Genomic DNA, 23,094 nt, shown 5'->3' on the forward strand with positions numbered 1-23,094 from the left:
ACCCATTGTGAGCACCTCTCTGGTCTCACAGCTCAGAGTGACCTGTGGGGTGTTACCCAGTGACACTACTTCCCCTGAAGTTATACCAGATAATTAAAAAAAACCTTTGGCATAACACACAGCCATTCATTGTAAGGGGAAGTGACATGCCTCTCCTTCAGGTAACTAATTCCCACATTTCCTAACAAGATGTAAGTCATGGCTTCCCCAGCTGAGTGTTTCCACCAAAAACACTCCAAACCACTGCTTGCTCACTCCCACATTCCCCCTCCCCTTCCCCTGCCGTGGACTGGAGGAGAATTGGAGGCACAAAAGGTAAAAGTTATAGGCTGGGATAAGAACCATTTACTGGAAACAGCAAGGAAGTAAGAAAATGAACAGTAATAGCAGCAATAGCAATGACAGAGGATACCAGAGGCAAATGTTTCACCTGCCAGTGCTCACCCCTGGCAATACCCGGCCCTGCTGCCACACTACACGACTCCTTTCCCCATCCCTGGGAAATAATAGCAGGTGGTATAGAATAACCTCCAGGTCCTGGCCATGCCCCCTCCTGGCTGCTGCAAAAATTAACCCTGCCCTGTCCAGAAGCAGGAGAATGTGTTAAATCATCCTCTTTTACGTGTCTGGCAATGCTTACAGCAGAACTGAGAACAAAGAGTAAGATCTTTCTGCAATCCCTCTATTTTTGTCCAACCAACTGAATTAAACTCTCACCTCTTGGCAAAAGCAAGGGTTGCACTTCAAAATGCATGCTCCAGTGCTCCAAAAAACAGCTTCAATTCTGCCCCTGGCCCTAGCAATGCTTACCATGCAGAAGTAGACATAATGTTTTCCCACTCCACCGTTCTCTCTCCTACAGCTGTAAGGCTCACTTTACTAACAGGTTTGTTAGAACAAAATAAATTATGTGATACCAAGTGGTACTGACTCTCCAGACTGATAGATGGAAGGACCATTGTGTTATTAAGGTATAAATGGCCCTTGCTTTTTAGGAAATTCAGTTTTATTAGCAATAGGTTCACATTAGTTTTCTCCTTTATCATTCTAAGGAGATTAGAATTTTTTATTGGGGCTTTTGACTACAGATAACACGTGATGATAGATTGATGTATTAAGCTGGCATTTGTTACCTGGTAGGGGGAACAAGAAATTATTCTGCTTAGTGGAAGATCTTACTCAGGTAAACCTCCCACTGAAATCAGATGAGGTATTAAAACGAAACACCCGCTAGGAATTTCGTGAGTATCTCATTATTTATCAGCTTGAAAGAGCTGAGGCTATAGCAGTGATATTCAGTACAGTGATAAAGACAATTCTTGCCCTTCACAGCTGAAACTCCAGAAGATAAGACACAAATAAATCAAAGCACAGTAAGAAATTCTAAATGATGAAGTTAAGTTGTATTTCAGCCAGTTTCTCTGCTGGTATAATTTAGCATAGTTGCCTCCTTCCAAAGGCAACTCAGCTGTGCTTGTCAGGTAACCTGCATATTCTTTTCATTACTTAGAGAGGACAAATTAATATCGTGGCCTTCATATGAAAGAAAATGTCTTTCCAAGAGTTTGGAGTAAAATGAGGATATAGACCTGAATATAATATGGAATTCTGGGGAAGGGTTTTGTGGTCAAGGCCAGTGTAAAAGATAACTTGGGTGACAGAAACGTCCATATAGGACATAGATTCAGTTCTGAGATTAAGGTTGAGGTAGGGAAACAGACCAGAATTTTAAGAGCAAGAGTGTATTTTGGAAAAGATTGAAATGGGCAAATGATATGCTCCACTAAGAAAGTTATGCTGAGTAGCAGAGCTGTGAAAAATCTGGATGGAAGCAACAAAAGAGGGGCTGGAAAAAAGAAGATTCAGCAGTCGGCACCAGGACTGCTGAGGCTATCAGGCAAATTAATTGAAAGGGAAAGTGGGAAAGTGTTTCATTATGTTTTGGAAAAAGGAGCAGTTAAATATAGGGATGTAAGGAAAGGAGTTCATATGAAATAATGATCTGTGATGAAAGAAAGTGGAGGGAAAGTGGTAAAAATTTTTAAGTAGGATGTGAGGCAGCAGCTTCCATCCATAGTAGTGTAACCTGGGTATGTGAGCAGTAAAGGTCAGGGCAGGATTAGGGAGGCAGAGGAGAAGTCTGGGTTTGTTAGCAGCAGTAAATATATTTCAAGCAAAAAGAATTCAACCACATGTCTTCAGCTAAAGCTAGATACCTAAGGGAATTTTACCTAAATATGATAGATTGAAGATGAATTTAGAGAAAATATTTACTTGTTGTTATAAATATTGCTATAAGGAGCTGAATGTTTAATGTTCCTGCTATGCATATGTGAATGTAAATGAATGTAAAATGTATGTTTGTTCTTCATTCCTGTCTAGTCTGATCCTCAGGGTTATGGTCTTGGCACAAGGTTGTCTTCAGATTACTGTCTGACTGACTGGAGAGGATTTCTGCAGAAATGCTACTGAGATATGCAGAGGTCAGAGACAATTTCTAGACTTGTCTGCTTTTATTAGCTTTACATCGTTTTGACTGTCAGAAGAATAAATACACGAAAACTGACCAAAAATTGCTATATCTAAAGTATTCTTGGAACCACTGTGAAATGGAAAAGTGTTTCTCATGTAAGTGGTCTGTTTTCCATGCCTGGCTGTTTTCTGATGGAGTTCAGTCCATACTGGCAAGTACTTTACTGGGCAACCCATACTGAAATTCTCTGAATATGTGTATACTCATTTTCCTCTGAATTTTCTTTCAAAATACAAATAAACTTTCAAGACATTTTGGAGTAGAAATCTTGAAATAGTCAAATGCAAAGCTAAACTTTCTTCATTCAGCAATGAAAAAAAGGTTAAAGTGCCACTATGCACTGAGGTGGCCACCAAGCAGTGACAGAAGTATTTATAATTATTCAAACTGGGAACAACTAAGGAACAAATCTATTATTATCACCAATAGAATAGTGTCTTACTGGATATAAACATAGTTCTGTGTTCTCCTGAAATGTTATTATGAGAACTGTATATGAAATCAAGAATTATACTGTCCACTTAGTGTGAGAAATCACAACAGTAATTTATCATCTCCAGATTAAGGCAAACAGATATCCCTGTTCATGGCAGCAAATGGTGGTCTGAGGAATAAGGACTGTGCATGTCTGCAATAGGTCTCTTTCCAATGTCAAGAGGTTATATCAATTTTGTTTTGGAGCATTTTCTCCTCTGCTGTAACAGCTAGCATGCCCCAACACACATTCCCCAGTGCCTTCCCCTCAGCCACAGGAGATACACTCTCCTTCCTTTTCCATTCCCTTTGACTATTGTTCCCTTCTTCCTTGCTCTTCTATTTTTGCCCATGTCTCTTTTTTCATCAATGCCTCTGTTACCCACCTATTCAAATTTCAAACCCAACACGTACTTGGAGCATATCCTTTCTACTTACAACTCTTCCCATTCCTCTTCAAGCTGTGTGGTTAGATAAAAGCTCCTCAGAAAGAAACTGCCTTTTGCTCCATGTTTGTTGAAAATGAGGCATAATGATGCATCTTATTTCACAACAGGAACTTAATAAAAACAAAGAGCAACAGCCATTCCAGACATCACATATTAGCACATGTCCAGTACTGCTATATATTTACTTTGTACTAAAGTTATTTAGAATGTTCATAGCAAAAAAATTTTCTGAACCGTCTCCAGATTAAGGTACTCTTTCATGTTCTCAAGCTTTCTGATAATCTCTTTCAGCTGAAAAAAATAAAATCCTTTCTCACTTGAGTACACACAGTTCAAGCAAGAAAGAAATTACAGACTTCCAGTTGCTTAAGTGCCTCCTTTGACTTCTCTCTGCTTGGACTTTGTGTCAGACAGTCAGTGTCTAGCAAGAGTGCACTGCAGCAAAGGAAGCTTTGGACAGCAGCCCGGTGAGAACAGTGTCTGGAACAGAAGCAAAACAGAGGGTTTTAAACATGGTTGCTGGTGCACATTCAGGATTTTCCATCCCAGGTGTTATGTTGATGAGAGACATGTCTGCTTTTCCCTACAGTCTCAGGGTTTGACTTTCAATTTTTGAAAAAAGGATGAAAAGAAATGAATGAACAGAAGCTAGAAGGGTTGTATTGTGAAACATTCCTGGTGGCAGCAGAGACATTTTAGCCCATGGCTTGCAGTCTAACAGCAGGGCTCTGCAGCTTTGCCTCCCAAACTGCGCTGCCGTGTGCTCTGCCGGCTGTGCTCTCTCCTACCACACACGCAGAAGCTGCCATGGCATGCAGGGAAAGGTGTCCTGCTGGCACACATGTCATGGGAGTCCTTGCATGACACAGCTACCAGCTTCTCCCCTCCCAGAACTCCTCGTGAATTGCAAGGGCAGAACCATCACCCAGGCTTTGGTGAAGCACTGGCTTCTTTTTTCCTACTGTGTCATTATATTCTGTGCTAATTTTTTTCTTGGAGACTGAAGCTGACTGGAACTGTTCATGCACCTTCTGTCTAAATAAGTAAGAGCAGGAATTCATTAATCATGGCACAACCTGCTAATCCACAAAGAGGCACAAGGCACTCTGGGCTAGCTCCTGCTCTAGGCGGTAATTCTGATATCAGAATGCTTGGAAGCAGTGTGCTTCCCAGCAGCAGCCTGCAACCTGGGACTTTAACTTTTGGCTCCTGCCCTGCTTTCTGATTTGCTGACAGGCAAGCATTAGCAGTGCTTTGAAAGACATGCTGTGCTTTGAAGGATGTGGTGCACTTTGAAGGAGCAGCACAAACTGCTGATGAGCTGAGGACATTTAATGCAGCTCTCCTTTACCATACAGACAGTTTTTGCAAAAGCAAATCCTTTGTAGGACAGAAGAAAAAATTATAAGGGTATAAATGGGAAACCCCATGGGCTGCAATGTTATCATGGTACCATGCACCTGGGAAATGGCTGGGAATGAACTGCAGAGATGTACTCTGCCTGCAAAGGTGCACATTGCCCCTCAATATGCATGAGCAGCAGCAACAATTCCACAGGAGTGCCAAGAGGAGAAGAGTCTGAATGCGAAATGAAATTTAAAAACTCCCTTTGCCCTTTAAACTACACTTACAGAATTAAATGCAGAATCAGGGAGCTTAAAAAATGTTCTCTTACAAAGAATAGTTTCGACTTTCTCTGAGTGCTTTCTGCACTCTGAGTGTTTTCAAGAATTGATCAGGCACACTCATTTCTATGGTGTATTAGCAAAAAATAGCTGGTCATCCATTAGTCCCCTGCTGAGTTTCAATTGCAAAGATATGACTGAAAGCTGGCATTAACTGTGACAGAGGCTTAAGAGTCATATAGGCTTCAATATTGAATAAAAGACGTGAGTCAATAAGGCTTTTCAATAGCAGTTTAATGTCATTAATTTGTATTCTCCTAGCACACAGAGTTTGTAGCAGGCACAGCTCAGGTTTTTGTGGTCAGAGATGGGCTCTGCCCTACCAGGGCTGGAGAGACCAAGGACAGGAGAGGGAACATGATGAAGGAAATCAGAGTGATTTTTGTGAGGTCGTATCTGAGGTCTGTGGTGAAGCTGTTATGCAAACCAGATTTCTCCGAGTGTGCTTTAATGGCCTGCCCAGGAACAGGCACAAATACCTATCAGCAATGACCTGTACAGACTGGGTTGCATTAGACAGCTACGTTAATGTTATGGGAAAGAAGAAAGTCAGAGAGGACTTAACATCCATGACAAAAAAAAGGGATACCAAACACGACAAGAAGGAAAAAATCCAACAAGTCAAAAGCTTCTTTCAAGGGTGCTAAGGAAGGTGTATTAGAACAGATCACCTCATATTACTTTATTTTTTAGCAATGTGTCCACCTAAGCAGGCTGACTTTGAGGACAGCCAAGGGTGCACCTGGGAGAGTCTGCATCCTTCTCCACGAGCCCTGTGTTACATCCCCTGCATAATGCCCAAGAAAGGGAATGAGCCTGCATAGTGACAGCACAGTCAAGGAGACAGGCAGCAATGAACACAGTACTTTTCTTCCTGCAAAAAATATAAAAAACATTTTATATTTATCATGGCTATGTCCCATCCTTTCTCTACCAAAAAAGCATTGAAGACCTACCCAGCCAAGCACATAACTGAGCCTGGCTGAAAGCATGAGTCATTTTTTTTCAAGAAAAATTAAGTTTTCTTTTTATGATCCACAAATGGTGAGAGGAGACACCCTGTCATGGAACAGTAAATTCAGGCTTAAATCCTGGGGCTGGAAAAAAAGATTTTATCTTTCCTTGTGCAATTCTTCAGGCAACTTTTAAGTTTTCAGAGAGTATTTTAAGCCTCAGCTAACACAGTGTTATTCCGTTTGGTAGTTGCCTGCAGAATACTATATTTTGTTTCTACCTTTCACTTCTGTAATTCCATTTTTTTCATAAGAAATAAATGCCTATTAATCAGGCTTGGGTTATTGTAATGGAGGTAAGGTCCTACCTTAGTGTAAAAACCTACATGAAAAAACACATGCATAAAAAGGAATTATTGCCACCATTTTAGGGCAAGGACATGGAGGAAATGAGCCCTGGCTTTGCAGGCACTGTCTGTGCAAACCTGGCACAGGACAGGTCTCACTTCTCTACCACTGCTGCATCCCTGGAAGTTCATCTGTAGCTGCCCAGCGCTGGAGGGTCCTCCACGGGTCTTAAGCAGGAAATTCAAACCTCCAGGGGTGCTGTGTTTTCCTGTTGGCAGGGTATGTATTTGGGAAGTCCCAAGGTTGAGACAGCTTTCATTCTTCCTTGTCACCCACTCCTTCTAAGGGGAGCCAGCCTGGGCACCAGCTGTGCATGGGAACCAGCCAAGGGAACAAGATTGCAGCATCTTGGAAAGCACTGCTGGGACTGGGCAGGGATTTCCTCTCAAGCAGCTCTCATTTATGGCAAACCCCAGACATCAAATACATCCTGTACAGACACTGCACCACATGTAATTTACAGCTTTCCTTTCTCCAAACACTGACCTGGGTTTAAGTGACCAATGAAATATAATTAAAAAAAAAAAAAAAAGAAAAAGAAAAGAAAAAAGAAGTGGAATTATTAACTACTAAAAACTAGCAAAACAGTAGGAGCCTTCTTGGACTATTTTTCAATGTATGTAACAAAACATTATTGAGAGGAAAGAATATAATCAATACTGAGTAGCATTATAGCTAGCTGTGCAGCAATTTAATGGTAGAAATGGATTAAGGTGACAGGAAAAGTCAATGCAGTCTTAAATTAAAGGTGAGGAAAGTCAATGAAAAGTCAAAGCTGGTTAGGAGTCCATCAAATAAGAGAGGCTAAAGCTCTGGTATGTACAAAGTGCCTCAGTAACCTTACCTTATCACCATAGCTCTATGTTTATGTGTTTGTTCAAAAGAGTAAGTGGGTATGTGTTTGTTCTCAGTTTGAACCATTAAACCATTTTTATTCATTGGGCTATTTCAAAGAGGATTTGCAAAAGGGGAGAAGTCTGGAGTTTTATCTTCTTTGCTTAAGGAATAAAAATGTGGAATTTTTCCTTAGTGTTTTATTTTGCTTTAGCAAAGTCTTTTCCCCCTGAAAGAACCTACAAACCAAACTCACTGGAGAATAAACAGGATTATAATGTTGCTAGTACCAGAGGAGACAGCTTTGGTTAAATAAGGCAGGGATAATTTTTACTTGCAGTTTTAGCTCAAATTGCAGCTTTTCTTTGTTATATGAAAAAAAAAAAAATTATAAGGAAAAAAAAAAAGATGCATTGCAGCAACACCTCTGCCTTTAATACTCTGGGATTTAGAAACCCTCTGATAAACTGAGAAAGCCCTACCTAATATTTCTCTCATTTCTTAAATAACAACAACAATAACCAAACAAAAACCCAAACAATTCCCCCCAAACAAACACCACCACACCACCCCCCCCAAAAAAAAAAAAAAAAAAAAAGGCCATGTCTCTAAATTTTGTTGCAATACTCAAAATCCTGGACATTGAACAGCCATGGCTGCTGTCAAAAGGCTCTGCTCCTAAGTCCCTCACTTCTCATACTCCTACTGGAATATAAAGCTGACCAGAAGAAGCTGAAAATGTCATGACCCATGTATTATGATTTAAAGGATAATATCTTGCATAGCTGTTGAGATTTCAATATTTCTTAAGCCTTGACCTGTTCACAGCAGTAACTAGCACTGTTTTCTCCATACTGATGAGGAGCAGTGGATTCTAGGTCTTTGGTTGCTCAAAGTGACATTTTTGTAGCTTCATTTTTGATGATGCTGAAGTTTCAAGTTATGTGTCAAGCCACCTCAGTGTTTAGTCAGAAGCAGCCTGGAAAATCTGTTTTTCCTGTCTTGTAATTGCCAGTATCTGAGATGTCAGGCAGAGCTCTCTCTTGCTTTTAGTGTCTCCCACATGTGTACCAGAACTTGAAGGAGCCTCCATCATTTGCACCAGCTGATGCCAGAGGACAAGTTGCTGTTTCAGTGCAGCCTTTGCTCCCTTGATGCTTAACACTTCCCCACTTCCTAAAGCAGCTGCAGTAGTCACCAATTATTTGTTCTCTGCTTAAATAACTGTGTTTAACAAAGCTGCTTTACCTGGGCTTGGAGCATAAGGCATGTGAATTTGCCCTTAAGCCAGGAGGCTGTATTTCAGAACACTGCACTTTGTGACATGAAATAGCAGTAAATCCACAGTGAAGTATGCATCATGCCTTTCCCCATCTGCAGATGACCAAACTGTCTGACAAGTAACAGGGACTGAAATCTCTGCCATCACAGAATACAGATAATGAGACAAAGCAGTTGGCATATTGGGAAGAAATTTTGGGGTGTGTTTGCCAGTGTTCAGCTCCAGTTTGCAAACAAGTCCTTGTACCACAAAAGCAGGTGATAAAAAGAGTTATAACAGATCTAAAACTGCAGTGTCGTCAACTTTGCTGTCTCCTCTGACTGGAGGTGTTCAAAGTGCAAAGGCTTTTGGGTTGAAAGGCTTTTATTCCAACAGCTAAAGAGCAAAATGCAGTCCAGCTCTCAGAGAAACCTGGAGAAGAAGATTTGCAAGGAGAAGACTTCAAGTCTCAGTTTGCCTGTTAAATGTTTTTTCATCATTCTGTTGATTATTAACAAGAGCACACACAAGAAAGGCAATAGGCCGCCACAGGTCATAAGCATGGATTTATTTACTCACTTTTCCTGTAATGGAATATGGAAGAGGTTTGAAGTCCATGTCAGTGGTCATGTTGCTCTCTAACAGAGAAATGTATATTGCTATCTAGAACTAAATATCTGCAGAAAGTCACTTAAGTAGCAACAACCAGCAGACTGGATTGATTCTGGCAATGTGAAAATGTCTATTTAAAATGACTGTCAAGATCTTCTTTTTACAGTGAGATCAAATCCAGACTTTTCTCTAAGTTTAGTCGGTTCATCAGCACACTTGTGTGGAATGTGGGCTTAGGAGACCATTCCAGCTGACATGTTTCTGCATCTGAAAACACCACGAAATATGGTGTGGCAGCCTCAATGACACTGGTGTCCCACATAGACCTGACATTTGGATGGGAGGTGTGTTTCACTCAGTCATATGTGCCCCTTTCATAGCTAACACTCGTGGCCTCTTGATGCTTAAAGTGCCTTTGTGCTGGGGATGGCTGTGGGCAATAAATTACATGACATTAAGCCTGTCCTTCCTGACTTATGTTTTCTGACTGCTCCAAAGGCATAAAGAGTAGACAGGGGCTTGAGAGCATTTTCAGTGAGCTTCAGACTCACTGCTGCTGCACAGTCTCTTGCATCAGTGTTTGTTTTTGCCATTTCCAGAGCTTGGGGCACTCCTGGGGAAGTTTCAACGTGTCTCTGTGGCAATGATGTCATTGAAACCAAGCTGCAGCATCGCTGAGGGCTTTTGTCTTGCTCTCTCTAGCCTTTAAATAAGTGCACACTGACTCTTCTTGGGAGGGCATCCAGAAGATTTGGCTTTGAGAGAAGTAAGTTGGGCTAAAAGCCGATTCCTGAAGGATTTAGCAATTTTTGTTGCTTAAGGGAAGAAATGGAAACTAGTGAGGAAGTACATGCCAATTTTAATGTGATATTGCTGTGCCAAACACAGGTTTGCAGAGATTTTAAAGTTCATGAGTTTTTGAAGAGTCATGCTTATACTTCTGCTAATATCATTCATATTTAACCTTGCCTTCATAATCAAAATAAAATGGAATGAGTTTTCAGTCCACAAATCCATCACATACACTTCTGTTCTAATCTTACTCACACACCAAGGGAATTCACTTCTCCAGCTAAATCCTTAACACAATATTATACAGATAACTTGACAGCTTATGTAACAAGCACAATTTGGGTTGGTGAATGTGTATGGGGAGTGTGGAGAAAAGGAAAAAAAGGAAGTAGGTTCATAAGGGAAGAAAAAGAGTGCTGTGAATTATTCTACCTAAATATTTCCTTGATCTGCAAGCATGCCAGTGTGGAATGAGATGAAGGACCAAGATTAATCTGAAAAACAGAGTAATGCTTGGTTCTTAGGGAAAAGCAAGGTGAAATGCTCTCAGGTTTAATCTACTTCTGTTTATCTCACTTGACTTATTTACCTCAGACTTCTAAAGAAGTAGGCTTGGTCGCATCAGATATATTTTTATTTTATTGTAGTTATACCAAAAGGCCCTAATCACTTTCTCTTGTCCTCCTAAGAGTCTGCAGCTGAAACATGAATTTTACAAGATTTCCTAAGACCTTATTCTTCCACTTGTATAAAAACTCTCAAGGGGCATAGCACAGCTAAATGAACAAAGCTTTTATGCTGCAAATGCTGAATGTCACTATCACCCATGGTCCTGCCATTCAGCCCCTTCCTTCTGCCTGAAGGTGGTCTGGTTACTGCTCAGGACTGTGAAGATCCAAGCAGGTCATGCTGGTACCCACTGTAGCAGAAGCTGGGAGCAAGGCTTACCACACTCCCCTCAGATTCGCACTCTGCCAACACTTCAGAAACAGAGAATCTCAAAGCAGGGAAACCAAAAGCCTTTCAATCAGCCAGTGAAAACATCTTGTTTTCCTGGCTCTTAAACCCACTGAATAATTTAAATTGGAGGGGACTTGTGGAGGTCACCCAGCTCAACACACAGCTCAATGCAGGCCTAATTAGGGTAGGCTGCTCAGCTCCAGCTGAGTTTCAGATGTCTCCAAGGATGGATGTTCCAATCTTCTCGTGGCCACTTATTCCAATATTTGATCACTGTCACAATAAAAGTTTTCCCTATGACAAAGAGGAATTTCCCAAATTTCATATTGAGTCTGTTGCCCTCTAATTCTGCTTCTGCACAGAGCTCTGAGAAGAGGCTTGTCTTCTCTGCACCCTCCCATTAGGCAGTTTCAGAGAGCAGTAAGATCTCCCTAAGCTATCTCTTCTCCAGGCTGAAAGAAATCCAGCCCCCTCTGCCTTTTTTCCTAGTCATGTGCTTGAACCCCTAACCATTTTGATGCTCTGTTCATTGACTTTCTCCAGTCTGTAAATGCCTTTCTTGTACGGGGGAGTCTGAAATTATAATTGCAAACAAGACTTCCACCAAAGGAATCAGCCATGAAAGAATAATGACATTTCAGTAGGAGCTTTGGGAACCTGTATCAAAACTTCCCTGTCTTATACCAGGACATGCCTATCTTAGCATTAAGATCTTAACAGGTTAAGATGAATCAGTCTGGAGTACGCACTTCCAAAAAGCATCAGCCTTACCCATAAATTCTCATTAGAAGCTGAAATTGGGGCCTTAATATAAAGTTTAATATAAAGATGAGTGCAATCCATGTCAGTTCACTGAAGTTGTTTCTCTAATCCTCTTACGAGTATCAGTCCTTCTCCCTCAGGGGACACAACACACACAAAGTGTTTCATTATCTTTATTCTTCCAAGCTGAACTGAAGCAAACTCTTCACAGATGAGGGCAGAGCCTTTTCCAGTCACAAATTTACTGAAAAGACTAGAGGGGCCCTGATGCAGGGAGGATGTTTTTGTAATGCAACTGCTGATTTTGAAGAAGCTTGTTCAGAAGAAGCTGTTTTGACTTTTCTCACTAATTTCGTTAGCAATTTCATCAGCACGCAATTTACATGCAAGTAGCAAGGTCACTGTTATATGTTACATCTTCAGAATCACAGAATCTGTTGGAAAAGACCTTTAAGATCCTTGGGTCCAATCTCTAACCCATCACTGCCTAGTCCACCACTAAACCATGTCCCTAAGTGCTACATCTGCATATCTTTTAAACACCTCCAGGGATGGCAGCTAAACCGCTGGGCAGCCTGTTCCAAAGTTTGATAGCCCTTTCCATGATGAAATTTTTCCTAATATCCAATCTAAACCTCCCTTGGAGGAACTTGTTTGATAGCCCTTTCCATGATTTAATTTTTCCTAATATCCAATCTAAACCTCCCTTGGAGGAACTTAAGGCCATTTCCTCCTTTCCTGTGCCTTGTTACCTGGGAGAAGAGGAGCAACTTAAGGCCATTTCCTCCTTTCCTGTGCCTTGTTACCTGGGAGAAGAGCTTGACCCCCAGCTGGCTACAGCCTCCTTTCAGGGAGTTGTAAGGATTGATAAGGTCTCTCCCGAGCCTCCTTTTTCTCCAGGCTAAACACCCCCAGCTTCCTCTGCTACTCCTACTCAGATTCGTGCTCCAGTCCCTTCCCCAGCTCCATTGCCCTTCTCTGGACACACTCCAGCCCCTCAATGTCCTTCTTGTAATGAAGGGTTTAAAACTGAGCCAAAGATTTGGGGTATGGCCTCACCAGTGCTGAGTACAGGGGACAATCCCTGTCCTGGTCCTGCTGGCCACACTGTATCTGATCCAGGCCAGGATGCCATTGGCCTTCTTGGCCACCTGGGCACACACTGGCTCTTGTTCAGTCCCTGTTGACCAGCACCCCCAGGTCCTTTCCCAAGGGCAGCTTTCCAACCACTGTTCCCCAGCCTGTAGGACTGCCCGGGTTTGTTGTGACCCGAGTGCAGGACCTGGCATTTCCCTTTGTTGAGCTTCATACCACTGGCCTTTTCCCATCAGTCCAGCCTATCCAGATCCCTTTGACCTTCCCACCCTCAGGCAGATCTCAACACTTCTACCAAACTTGGTGTTGGCTGCAAACTTTCTGAAGTGGCACTCCCATCCACTTGTTCATATCACTGATAAAGATACTGAACAGAACTGGCCCCGGTACTGAGCCCTGGGAACATTCAGGGCCCAGCTGCCAGCTGAATTTAACTCCATTCCCCACCACTCTCCAGGCCCAGCCATCCAGCCAGGTTTTTTACCCAGCAAACTGTTCACTGTCCAAGTGACGAGCAGCCAGTTTCTCCAGGATAATGTTGTGGAAAATGGTGTCAAAGGCTTTGCTGGTCCACGTAAACACATCCACAGCCTTTCCCTGATCCACCAGCAGGGTCACCTTGTTATAGAAGGAGATCAGGTTGGACAAACAGGACCTGCCTTTCCAAACCCATGCTGACTGATCTCCTGGTTGTCCTCCATGTGCTGTGTGATGGCTCTCCGAACAATCTGCCCCACAACCTTTCCCAGCATCAAGATCAGACAGACTGTTGTTCCCTGGATCCTCCTTCTGACTCTTCTTGTAGATGGGTGACACTTTTGCTAGCTTCAACGTCAACCAGGACCTCCCCAGTTAGCCAGGACAGATGATAAATGATGGAGAGTGGCTTGGTGAGCTTTTCTGCCACCTCCTTCACTACCCTCAGGTGAATCCCATCCAGCCCCATGGACCTGTGTGTGTCTAGGTGGTGTGACAGGTCACTGGCCATTTCACCTTGGATTATGGCATCTTCTCTGTCTTCCACCTCAGGAATCTGCATACCTGGAGAACACCTGTTTTTACAATAAAAGACTGAAGCAAAGAAGGCATTAAATAACTCAGCCTTTCCCTCATCCTTTGTCACCATGTTTCCCCCCCCCCCCCCCCCCCCCCATAATAAAGGATGGAGAATCTTCTTAGCTCTGCTCTTACTGCTTTTGAAACCCAAAAAGGTGTAGAGATTATGTCTCTGAGAGTGTTGGCACAGATTGGAGCTGACCAGACATCTGGTTCACCCTTGGTAAACTGTGCTTGTTAGTTCATATGTGGTTTTCACAACCTTTTCTTTTGCACTGCATTGTGTAAATCTGGACGGTTTCAACATGCCCTTTGTCCCCTTTGATGTAAAAAACCCTCTCTTTAATTTTAAGGGCACTTTTAAAGAGTTCTCCTGAGCCACTCTAGACCACAGTGGTGCCCCAGGACAGATGTAAGGTCTCTGCTTCCCTTTATGAAATTAGAAAAAGAATGGGATTTTTATTGTAATTTAAAAACTTAAGCCACCAGTAACAAACAGTTATCAATCATGGTTCCTATTTCAGGATGAAATATGCTTGACATGACCTAAAGGTAATTGTACCCATTTCTTATCCAAAATTTCTTTTTTTAAATCTTTGTTTTTGTTTTAAAATAGTTTGTTTCTCCAATAGAAAAGATAGTTTCATCTGAGATAAAGCAGGCAGAACTGATTCCAGTTTCATTTTTTAATAATTTGCCAGTTATATCCTGTAATTCCAGGGATGGTCTCTGCACTGATCCTATGTCAACAGGGAATTTTCTGTGTACTTGTACTCAAAGGCAAGCTGATGGATTCAGTATGACTTTTGCAATTTTGGAGCTTTCCTTTTTCCTGGCAGTAAGAGAAATCCCTTCAGTTCAGAGTGTACAGATTTTAATTGCTAATATCTCAGGTAGCATGAGGGCTGACTCAGTAGGTAACCAGAGTGGCTTGGCATTTGTGATGGAGAGGAGACAGAAATTACTTTGTTCACAAGATCAGAGCAGCATGTTTCCTGCTGCTTTGGACACTTTCTGGGATTTTAAAAGCAGAACACTTAACAAAATATTATTTATTTTATCATTGCATCTAAGGATGACTGATATGCAACACCATATGGAAAATCTAGGGTTTTGATGGGGCAAAACCATGTAGTTATCATGCGGCTGGGATTTGTGACCTTGGCACCATAGAGAAATTTTGCTGATTTTACCCAAATGTCTTTTGGAACATGTCCATTGGAGAAGGAAAAAAACAAGCAATCTATAGGAGCTATTTGTCCAGTATGGAAAAAGAAAAGGAGAGAAGGTCACAGGTATGACCTTCTTAGATCTCTTCCAAAGCCTGTGATGTAGTAGCATGAAAGACCTCCTGTGCAGATGCATAAGATTATGGAGATGACTTTGTGTAAAGGGGAAAGAGATGAGCCCACAATGGCTGTAGCAGAGAACCACAGCATGTGCACTCCAGTGATTGATATGTAACACAGCACAATTATTAAAAGGCTTTCTGATATTCTTTCCAACAGCAAACATTTGGGCATTTTGAATGTTCAGGGAGATGATTCAGTCTTCATTGACAGCAAAACATAACTGCGTTGTGTTTGCTGACTGCCTTGGCTAACTGCTGTCCAGAGAAGCAGACTCCTGTGCCCTGGCATTCTGTTGTCCAGACTGAATTATGTAAATCATTATCAATGTATAATTTACACTGAAGAAAAAGCAACAAATCCAGGGTTGTCTTTTCCTTTCAACTATGCTTTTTACACTGATGAAGTCCTACTTGTGGCTATGTGGCAATGCTGAGCACCCAGAAAGTCTTCAGCTTCTGAAATCTGTTAGAATCTGGCTTAATGTCTGGGAAAGAAGAGACTCCACACCAAAGGCAGGGTGAACAAAGGTCTTTCAGTCTGTCAGGCTATAGACTGAACATTTTGTGAAGAGTCTCAGGCCAATCACCATCTATGACTGTGTCAAACTTACAAGAGCAAGAAATTTACTTTGAAACAAACTGTGGGCAAAATACAATTTGATCAACTCTGCCTTAGCTGAAGGCAGAGGTAGGAACCTGAGCTGAATAACAGTGTGAGTGCCACATGAACACTGACATATTCATTCTCACCTTTAAGGAGTTATTATCCCCACTGCAGCATACAGAGAAATGAGAGGCAGGGAGAATAAGCGATTTGCCCAAGGTCACAGTTAAAATCTATAGTATGGATAGAAAATAAATCATGATCTACTGAAATCTGGATTTGAACTGCAAAATGACCCTTTCTCCATTTTATGGATAGGTAGTTAGAGGACTTAGCAATGTGAAAATAGTTTAATAACCCTGGCAAACATGCCACAAATCCATAGCTGTTGTATATAAATACCTCTCAGATATCACTGCACATCCCAATCTGTCCTCCATTCCTTTTGCTGGCTCAGCAAGGTGTCACATAAAATTAGACTGAGAAGTTAACACATTAAGCAGTTATTGATCTCAATAAGTTACAGTCAAATATGCCATGTCTTAATGAACAGAAATAGAAGGTCATCTAAAATACTCATACAGTAACTATGATGTGATACAAAATATTAGTTATTTATTATAACATACCAAATATTAAAGTCTTTAACTCTTACAATACCAAATTACAAGGGTCAAGATCCAAGATTATCCTGTTTGTCCAATCTACTTGTAAGACATCCCAAATAACTAGCATGTGCTTTGTGATCTCTATAAAAATCCTTGCCTAAAGTCACTTACTTCTAATAAAAGTTATTTCAGCTCCAACCTAGCAATATCAAACAGAGAGTAGTCACTGCTTTGTCCTTTCCATGGCAAGGGAAGCAGAAGATTAAATTAGCTTTACAAACCAAAGTGGTTATTTTTTTTTAAAGAAAAACCTTTCTTCACTTTGGTTGTCAAACCATGACAGCTCCCCAGGAAGTCTGCCCTGCCCTTTCTGTACACATTAGCAGAGAAGAAAAGTCTCAAATTCTGCAGGTGAAGTCTTTACTTTCCTCAAGGTGATGGCAAAATATCAACCAATTTAAGACTGTAGTTTCACTGCTGGCACTTAGCAAGAAAAAAGAGAAAAGCCCGTAATGAAGATCTCTGCCTTAAATGTCCCTGTCTCTGACATGTGCATTTGGATGGCCATCTACTGAAGATACAAGCAACAAATCCAACAAGTTTTTACCAGCTGCTTTGCATGACTGAGAGCAAGAAGCATCTTTTGCTAGAGACAAGGAAACTCCTACTAGTCCTTAGATGTCCTTGATTTGATGTAGCAAATGCTTTTGGGCTAGGACTAGTGTGGTAGTGACTTGCAAAGTCTGGAAAAGGGAAAGCCTGGGGGTAAAGCTGGAAAATTCCTCTTCAGCCCGTGAGCTTGAATGAGAAGGCAGAATAATTTTTCTTTTACAAATGCTCATTTCAGCTCAGAGGAGGTATGGCCTAAAGGGCATGCTGACGACATTCAGCTTTATATTTCTACCTCAGAAAGCTTGATGAGTGTGTTTGAGCACCTCAGGAAACCTCTTGTTGAGGAACTGGGTGAGAACGAGGTAACACAAAGGTAACTGAGAATTTGAGGAAGCATAAAAAGGACGTGAAAAAAACAAAGTTGTTTTATGCTGTCACAATTCAGTCAGTCGTCCTCCTAGTGCTGAGAATTCAGTTTTTGATCCTTGCTGCAGATTTCAATGAACATTAGGGACCTGGTTGCCTTTTTGAGAGCAGGCAGGTTCTCTCCTGGCAGGTCAAAGCATATTCTTGCTTGGAGACCCTCACCACAGGTCACAAAGTTTCCCTAAGAAGGGCACCTTGAGGACATCAGCAGTGAAGCTGTCTTGGTGTCCTTTAGGGTTTCTCTTGGCAGCCCTGCCCTGCCTGTTCGTTAACATTTGCTGCAATGCCGCCAAACCCAGTAGCTCCTTTTGACTGGATGCCCCAGCTAAATCCTTCCAGACTTCCATGTGCCTCAGCTCTACAGAAAGAGAGTGAGTGATGAACACTTTGTCATTCCTGCTGACAGTGGAGATGTCAGAAAAAATAAAAGATATCTTCACGGCAACCATGTAATTTAAACTTTAATAAACCTTTTGTCTCTGCGGTGCCCTTTGGCTGACCCACGCGCGGCCGGGGACGGGAGCTCAGCCGGTGTCGCCGCGGGCGCGGCACGGAGCCGGACCTTGGGGCTCAGGAAAAACTCCTGCTGCAGCACAGCACCAGGGCTCTGCAACAGCCACGGGCACGCTGACCAGCATCCAGAAACAATAAATCAAAGAAATGTAAAAGTTGGAGATTAATAGATGAAGGTGGAGTGAATTGAAATGCTTTCCTTCCCATCAGCACATCATTGCTTTTCACTTCACAAAAACTGGTTTGGAGTGAGAAAAACATCACTGAAAATACATCTTGGCCCTTATCTGGCAAAAGTATTCCTCTGTTGGGGCAACCTTCTGCTCTAGATGCCATGAAATGTCTTTATTATGGCATTACTAGATATCAAATTAAGTCTAAACTCCAAAGCCTATGGTAGTGCCCACATGAAACAAAATATCTTCCTCTGCAAGACAACTTCTGTAGACACAGAGAAACCACAGATTACAAAAATTCCTCAGCAAAAATCACCTGGCAAGAAAAACTTGCTGATAAAGGAGAATATTCTTTATCAAATTGTTCTAAAAATCCTGTGACCAGTAGAAAAGAAATGCAGCCAGCTGGGAAGAGGGAGAGACCCATAGGGAAATGAGAACATGAATCTGATAGAAACCTTGCATGGTCCCAGTCCTATTTGCTTTGAAATTTCACTTCATATTATTTCTGCAAAGCCAGAGTCAGATTACTGCCACCTTTTAGCCAGCCTGCTGCTGACAACCGTCAGCATCTCATTGATTCTTGCAATAGTTTATGGTTTGTCTCTGGAAGTAGGTGACTCACTGCCAATCTCAGCTTTTGTTATGAGAAAAAAAAGGCAGCCACAAGGTCCAACAATAATGGTCATCAGAAAATTTAAGAATGTAACATAAATGCTTCTTACTACAGGCTCAGGAATCAGATAGTAAATATAATAAATCTAACCTTTCATTCAGTCATGTAAATTTCAAGCCAGTCTCAATATTTGTAAGTCCAGCACGACTTTGGGGATAGGCAATAATAAAGTCTCCTTGTCTTCTTTGACAAAAGGTGTAGTCCTTCTGTCCTTTTGGTTCTTCTGAGGGCAATTTCTCTTCCAAGCTAGCAGTATCCTTGGCCCATGAGGCATTTAATGCAAAAACTACATCAGAAAGAATCTGGCAATTGCATAGGAGATACCCATTTTCCTTCTTCTGAATTGATTTTTCCCCTCTTCTTGCAGTTTCCTTCTTCTGGTAGTCAGGCAGCTCTGCTTACACACAAAGCCAGACCAGGATGAGTGGTCAGTTCTGCTGGGGGGGGAAGGTTCTCATCTCATTACTTCTGTTCCTGCTCTGCCCTTTGCACCTGTGCAGATCCCTGCCCCAGGGCTGTCTAACACCGCTTTTGGGAGTGTTTTGCACACCTTTAAATCTTCCTCACAAAACAGCTGATGATTAAGCTAATATTGGGCACACCAGATTAAAATGAGGACTGGAAGAGACTGACATTTATGTTTACTGCAGACTGACAGCTATGATTCTGGATATTTGTGCATAAATTCATTGCCACCTTTTTTTGTGGGTCAATATCATATGTTTGAATGACATATATTTACCAAAATTGGAAGTTACCTGACCAAGGAATGGCAGAATTAGTCATAAACTTTCTGAGAGGAATGGACAAATTCCCGATAGGCATGGATGCCATGGGCACAGGCAGACCATGTACTGGCAGGTCAGGAATGGAATGTTTTCAGGAATAAATCCAGCTCATTTTTCCAGTAATGAAGTGCAGTTTCCCCTCTATTTTCTGGTGCACTTTCTGCCATGGAGATATTAAATGTAATTTCCCTTTCTGAGGGTTTCGTCAAATTGTACTCATTAGCACTTTGTATAATTCAGCAACTTTCAACATTTGAAATGAATTTCCTTTCCACAATACTTTTTCTCCAGTTCTGGAGACTATTTCATCTTTCTGCTGTGACAAATACTGTCTACAAGATTGCACAGAAGCCACTATTAGTTTCCTTTACACTTTCTATTACTTGGAGGGTCTGCCTTTCCATTTGCAGATGTACCTGGAAAACTATAAACTGAGCAGGTATTTGCTCTACTAGTGATGAAGCTGCCCATTAGCTATAACTACAAGGAGAGTGACTGTCTCCTTATTTTTTATAATTTTTGATGATAAAGTAGAAATCAAATTATCCCAATATAATTTTATTTTTATCATCTCTGAGCACATGTTCGAGCTTCCTCACATTTTACACGCATTAGCTGATTCCTCTGAAGAAAGAAAAATGGCAAATCTCCTTGTTGGTACATCATGCTGAGTGCATCAGGAAAACCCCTGCTAAGTAAGGAATATGCAAATTCTTTGTGGCAGCACCATTCCCCCAACATCAAAACAGGAATATTTTGTTGCCTGAGCAGTCTTGGATAACATCAATGAAAAATACAACAAATACACCACAAGGGAAGATGCTCTTGAAACAGATCTTTTGCAAGATCCTATGTTCTAGGAAGTTTTATGTCCAGGCTGTGGACTGACCAATGAAGCAATTTAATAGTATAAGGCTCTGAGTACCAAAACAAGCTGTTCAAGATAAGGCTTTCAAAATCTCAAATATGTGTTGGGAAGAATTAAAAAAAGAACACATCCTGTATCAAAATATAACTTCAGAAAATTTCTCTGAGGTTAGTTTTTCTTGCTTGGGATTTTAAAAAAAATTTAAATAAAATAATTTAATGAAAGACATAAGTGTACTAATTGACTGTGAGTGATTAAAATTGAAACCCTTGGAGTCTGCTTCCATGTCCCAAACTGTACATGGTAGAGAGATGGCGTTCACAGCCTTCCTTCACTGAGGAATTCCCAGCAATGCAAGGGAAGGACACATCGCCACTTCCAAAGCTGAACAATTTCAGGGAATGCAGCGTGGTTACTTCCATATCAGGTCTGTTCATGCCTAGAATCTGACTTGCTTTATCCTGCTTTATGTACAAAATTCAATACTTTTATACATGCAGGTGTATATGTGAGGGCTACATGGGAAAGGATGAAGGCAATATATTGTTTAAACATGCTGTTTAAAACTGCTCTGATGCAAACCAAAGAAAATTGAGGAGAGTTAGCATTCACAGCACCATTTTACTGGTATTTACTGAGAAATCAGACCTAATACAGACAGCACCATGCACTCCTGATAACTGTGGTCAACCAGAGCAAATAAAATCATGTTCACTTCTTCCAAAAAATATTTTATCCTGGATAAAAGATTGTATCACAGCAGCAACATGAGCATAGGAGAGAAATCAGAATGACCAAAACCACCAATCAAAACAGACAGTAATAAAACAAACAAACAAATGTAAACCCAGGAAAGACAGGAGGTTTTCATCTGCATGCTCATCACTGGCAAGGAATAGCCAGTCTCCTTGGCACCTGGGCTGCTAGAAACCCCTGCTGCAATGGGAAGGTTATTCCACCCTCAGGATGTAAAACTGGCAGGGTGGTGCGAGGGCTCTGGCAATCGTCAAAGCAACGGTGATGGATGGGCTGTTGGCTAGAGATGACAGCAAGAAAATAACAAGAAGATATGGGGGAAAGCAGAAACTGAGGTTTGTAATGACAGAAGCTGCAGAAGCAAAGATGCCTCATTCCCATATATCATGAATAAAGAGGAATGAGGCTGGTAGTTCTATGGGACATGTTAATATTGAGTGCTTATGCAGTCTCTTAAACCTATGCACACCAACTATATGTAAATATATGCCAGCATAAATTAGATGAAGGTTAGAGTTCTGGATTAAAGGGGTTTTGAGTGTGGATTTAATTTCCTGACAAAAAAAAAACAGCGAAAGCAGATGTTTTCCATGAATGTTTCTGTTGCACTAGAAAGCTATTTTTTTTTTTTTAAAGGAGAGACATCAAGAAAGAATCTGCTCAGAATTCTTGCAAGAATAGACCAGAGGACAAGATTATCTTGCAGGTGCATTTTCTGTAGTGAACAAGGAACAGTTTGTGAAAACACACATTTGCATAGAGGAGAAATGCAATAGAAGGAAAATATGCTGGTATCCAAGTTCAATTATTTTTCTTTTTCCAATATTTCCAGCTATTACACATCTATTAATGCTTATAACACCAGAATGAGAACACCTCTGGAGATGTTGTATCTGCATTATAGTACTGGAGCTTTATTGGAACTGTTGTGCAATATTTTCAGAACTTTGAGTGAAGAGGAATGTGAAGCCAGACAAATTTTCCTTACACCAGCACATTATATTTTTCCTCCACTGCATTGCAGTAAAACAGCTGCTTTGGTTGGCAGAATGACATTTCGTTACCCAGACATATGGGAATTGATTTTTAAAATGGCTAAAGAATTAAAGTATCAATTAATAGCAATAGTTGAGCATTAATTCCCATTGAATGGCAACCGTGCATGTACAGACAGACTGGAGGATGAGAGGCTGGGGAGCAGTGCCATGGAAAGGGACCTGGGTCCTGGTCAATGGCAAGTTGGACATGAGCCAGCAGTGCCCTGGCAGCCAGGAGGGCCAGTCCTGTCCTGGGGGCATCAGGGACAGCATCACCAGCTGGGCAAGGGCGGGGATTGTCCTGCTCTGCTTTGCACTGGGGCAGCCTCACCTCGAGTGCTGGGGACAGTTTTGGGTGCCACAATATGAGAAAGATATTAACTATTAGAGAGTGTCCACACAAGGAAAATGAGGATGATGAAGGGCCTTGAGGGGAAGCCAAATGAGGAGTGGGTGAGGTCACTAGGTCTGTTCAGGCTGGCAAAGAGGAGACTGAAGAAGAGATCCCATTGCAGTTACAGCTTCCTCACGAGGGGGAGCGGGGTGGGGAGAGGGGGTAGGCACTGATCTCTTCTCTGTGGTGACCAGTGACAGAACCGGACGGAATGGCCTGAAGTTGTATCAGAGCAGATTGATATTGAGTATTAAAAGAAATGTTCTTCACCCAGAGGATGGTTGGGCACTGGAACAGGCTCCCCAGGGCAGTGGTCACAGCACCAAACCTGAGAGTTCAAGAAGCCTTTGGACAACTCTCTCAGGCACATGGTGTGACTCTTGGGGATGTCCTGTGCAGGGCCAGGATCAC

Source organism: Onychostruthus taczanowskii, unplaced genomic scaffold, assembly GCF_017590055.1.
Source record: "Onychostruthus taczanowskii isolate IOZ18803 unplaced genomic scaffold, ASM1759005v1 scaffold27, whole genome shotgun sequence".
In the NCBI taxonomy this organism is placed as follows: Eukaryota; Metazoa; Chordata; class Aves; order Passeriformes; family Passeridae; genus Onychostruthus; species Onychostruthus taczanowskii.